Below are 4,653 nucleotides of genomic sequence, written 5' to 3' on the forward strand. Positions count from 1 at the left end.
AGCACATTGGAAAATTCTCAATTATAATTTCTTTAGTAATTGTACGCAACAAACATTTTGGTATTAAGTGAAAATTATATATGTATGTGCATGTGTGTGTATGTATACATTATATATATAGTATAGATTACTGTATCCGTCACAATATCTCTCAGCTCAGAATCTCCCTAGGAAAGCAGGTGTTTGCAAGAGGTAGTTTGTTTTGGGATCCTTTCAAGATACAGGGTTTAGGGATCTGGAAGAATGAAACAAGGACAGAGGGACGCCAATCTAAAAATGCATTACTGAGCTGGTTCACTGCCATGGACAACCAAGGTTTAATGCTGCTGGGACACTGAATTATGTGCCTCAGAATAGCCAATGCAATATGACACAGCAATCCCACTACTGAGCATATACTCTGAGAAAACCATAATTCAAAAAGACAGAGACCGGCCCGAGCACGTCCGAGGTCAGGTGGCAGCGCCGCCCCTGGGCCCGGCCATGGTGCAGGCCTGGTACATGGACAAGTCGGCCGACGACCCGTGGCGGCCCCACCGCGGGGAGCCCGCGCGCCCGGTCGGCCTGGAGCAGCTGCGTGGGCTCGGGGTCCTTTACTGGAAGTTGGATGCTGACAAATATAAGAATGATCCAGAATTAGAAAAGATCCGAAAAGAGAGAAACTACTCCTGGATGGACGTAATAACCATATGCAAAGACAAACTACCAACTTACGAAGAAAAGATTAAGATGTTTTATGAGGAGCATTTACACCTGGATGATGAGATTCGCTACATCCTGGACGGCAGTGGGTACTTCGACGTAAGGGATAAAGAGGACAGGTGGATCCGGATCTTCATGGAGAAGGGAGACATGATCACTCTCCCCGCCGGGATATACCACCGCTTCACGCTGGACGAGAAGAACTACGTGAAGGCCATGCGGCTGTTTGTGGGAGACCCAGTGTGGATGGCGTCCAACTGGCCGGCTGACCACTTCGAGGCCCGCGGGCAGTACCTAGAGTTTCTGGCACAGACGGCCTAGCGGTGCCCTGGGGCCTGGCGCACCCCGGCCGCCCTTGTGAAGGTCCCAGACCTGATGGCAGCAGAAAATCAGTTGTATTCTCTTTGCTTTTGTGTTGTAGACTTGAGGGTAGGTGAGATTTCCTCTGCAAGATTGTTGGATCAGAATACGTTTTAATGGGAGCAGCTGTAGAACCGGTTTGTACGTGGAAGCACCTGTGGAGATCTGGGCAAATCCGCTCATTTTCTCTGATTCAGGATCAGTGGTCAGCGGCCCTGTGTCAGCTCGTGCCTTCAGCTGTGACCCAGTGAGTTTCAGCGCCCCAAACGCAGCCACTTAGCTGCCCCATCTGGACCCGATTCTTGGACTTTAAGCAGATATCAGGCGAGGCCACGCCTGCCCTGTGCGGAGGAGTGACAGTGGATGACAGGAGTGGGCAGAGAGAAGATGCTTTTCTCCCAAAAGACGGGGGAGGCTGGGTAGGGGGTGCTGTGGGGGACGAGCTGGCGTGTTAGGGGGGACCCTCGCTTATGCCACGTTCTTGTTCAAGATAAAGTAGCTGCCCTAATGTTAGGCTTGTGGCTTGGAGTTACCTTATATTCTGGTACATATGGTTCCTTAAAATCATCCCATTTAGATCCTTTGTGGGATTGCATGTGTGTATAATTAATTTTTATTTTATCTGGGTTATTACTTGTTCCAGGTGAGATTTCTAGGTTAAACTCCGTACAGTAAATCTCTTTTACAATCAAGCCTTTGAATTTTAACAGAAAAACTTGTACCTTTTTTTTTTAGTTAACAATTCTGAGATACAATTATACCTAATTTGTTATAATCATAGAAAAACCCTAAATTAGCCTCATATTTGCAGGGCAGTTTGCTTCAAATATTTTTTTTAAACTGGATTAAAAATCTTTATGTTAAAAAAAAAACAAAAAACAAAAAGACACATGCACCCCAGTGTTCATTGCAGCACTATTTATAATAGCCAGGTCATGGAAGCAACCAAAATGTCCATCAACAGAGGAATGGATAAAGAACATGTGGTACATATATACAATGAATATTACTCAGCCATAAAAAGGAACAAAACTGGATCATTTGTAGAGATGTGGATGTACCTAGAGACTCATACAGAGTGAAATAAGTCAGAAAGAGAAAAACAAATATTGTATATTAATGCATATATTATATATTAACGCATCTAGAAAAATGGTATAGACAATCCTATTTGCAAAGCAGAAATAGAGACACAGATGTAGAGAACAAACATATGGATACCAAGGGGGAAAGGGAGGGGGTGTGGGATGAATTGGGAGATTGGGATTGGCATATATAAACTATTGTCTAATCATTCCCTTAACTATCATCCACTAAGATTTTATTTATTTACTTTTTTTTTAGAATATTATGTTTATTTATTTATTTTTTAAATGGTTTCTTCCTTCCTTCCTTCCTTCCTTTCTTTCTGGCTGCGTTGGGTCTCCGTTGCTGCACGCGGGCTTTCTCTAGTTGCAGTGAGTGGGGGCTACTCTTTGTTGTGGTGCACGGCCTTCTCATTGCGGTGGCTTCTCTTGTTGCGGAGCACGGGCTCTAGGTGCGCTGGCTTCAGTAGTTGTGGCATGTGGGCTCAGTAGTTGTGGTGCACGGGCTTAGTTGCTCCACGGCATGTGGGATCTTCCCAGACTGGGTCTCGAACCCATGTCCCCTTCACTGGAAGGCGGATTCTTAACCACTGTGCCACCAGGGAAGTCCCCACTAAGATTTTAGTACAGGTTATTAATACTAATCCTGGGTGTATTATTTGTCAGAATGTTTTTTTATGCAGGCATCACTTACCTTTTAATTTTATGATGCTTTGAGGAATGATTACTCTTAAATCTTTATAAAGCCATTTTTATAATTGTGATTTGCTTCCATTGCTTTTAAGTTTAGAAGTTCTTTCATTTCCACCCTTTCCTACATTGTTGCAGTTTTATTACACATAATTACTTTGTCTATCGAATTAAATGTAGCTGATAGTATAAAAGTGTTATTTAATTAAATTACAAATAGTTTCTCAGTAATTCATGATTTTTGTAAGGACACTGTCATCCAGTCCTTATAAAATAGTAAAGTCTGTTTCCCTTCTTAGGTATAAGCCCTAATGCAAAATTTTCAGTTTGAGGACCCTGAGGACAACTCTGTCGAGGCAGGTGCCTGTATCAGCAGGCTTACAGCTACCAGCCAGTAGAGTTGGAAATTATGGCAATGAACCCACTACTATTTGTGCCTAAAATATAGCTCTGAGCCCTGTATCGTATATGCCTAAACTAATCTTTGGACCAGATTAACTCATTGTGTGACTCAACTTCTGATTCTGTGAATTATGGTCAGCATAACATTACTCCACAAGGATGGGTACAATGCCTTGCAGCTCAGCTTACTTAGCTGGGACCCTGATCTGCTGCCTGACTCTGGCTAGTTCCCTGTGCTCACTCTGAGGGGCTGCAGCCCTCCTATAATCGGACTAAAACCCAGATCTCGAGCAGCTGACACGTGGCTTTCGCATTCAGCCTCTTTTCCCTTTTTGTTGCCATAATTGCCATTCTATACAGTTATTTTCTCTATTTTATCTTAGGCTGTTACACTAATGTTTCCATCATAAGTAAACTTGTATCAACCCTCCAAAATATGCTAAACAATTAATCATACCAATAGACATAGAAGATCATGGGTGAAAATCCAAAGGGGCACCTCAATTAAGTATCAGCAACATTTGGCAGGGCGGTGGTGTAGGTGCCTGTGCCCACACGTGAAGGTGTGTGAGTGTAATAAAAAGTGTTTTCTGCTAGCATAAATTCACACTTCAAAATTCTATTAAAAATAACCACTTATAAAAATTTGACATAGGTGACCTGGAAATATTACAGCTGAGGCCAGCTGAGAGTGATGTGTAGCTGGCCTTCATTTTATATTGAAGGAAGGCAGCATCACTCTTTAGATTTGTGCAAAAACTCACTAAGCAGAGATGGAAATATATACTGGCTCTTTCTGAGCTAATGACTGTTTATAACATATCCCAAATGAAAAACAAATGTATCTTGGAGTCAAAAGTCACTAAGCTTGAGAAATGAACGACAACATGTTGTCAAATATTAACAACAATAATAATGCTGGGGTTTGCCCTCTAAATTAAATCAGTATATCCCGCCCAATTTCTGAACTAAATAAAAATAGACAAGGAGTAAGACAGACAGATGTCAACATATCAACTTTTTTGTCTGATAAAAATGGATTTCCTAAACTTGAACCCCAGAAGTAGGCAGCTTATCTTCCCAATACTGGGTATCCCTTGACAAGCTCTCTCTGTAGTGTCTGAAATAGTACCAGGAACACAGTAGGTACTCATGGAGTACTGAGTAAGGAGAGCAGGATAAAAATTCTCTATGGGCCACCAGAACTCAAGAGCAAGGACACATAACCAAGCACATCAAGTTTATTATTCCCACATTTAATTATTATCAGTAATGAGCAGGAACCATTTCTCTCACCTCAACAAATATTAAACTATGTATAGTAAGTATACAGCACATTTTGTGTAGTAAAATGAACTCTTCTTGGATAGATATTTTCCTATAAAAAATTCTAAGAAAATTCCTGATTAAAAGA

The 4,653-nt window shown here is 41.8% G+C and overlaps 1 pseudogene across 1 annotated transcript; it reads left to right on the forward strand.

Annotated features, from left to right (window-relative positions):
- The first annotated feature begins 345 nt into the window (after positions 1-345).
- On the forward strand, positions 346-1,777 carry LOC309655759 (acireductone dioxygenase pseudogene; annotated as a pseudogene). Its single transcript has one exon. The product of its transcript is annotated as an acireductone dioxygenase pseudogene (transcript).
- Positions 1,778-4,653: the final 2,876 nt, after the last annotated feature.

Source organism: Balaenoptera physalus (assembly GCF_965194825.1).
Source record: "Balaenoptera physalus genome assembly, chromosome: 2".
Lineage (NCBI taxonomy): Eukaryota > Metazoa > Chordata > Mammalia > Artiodactyla > Balaenopteridae > Balaenoptera > Balaenoptera physalus.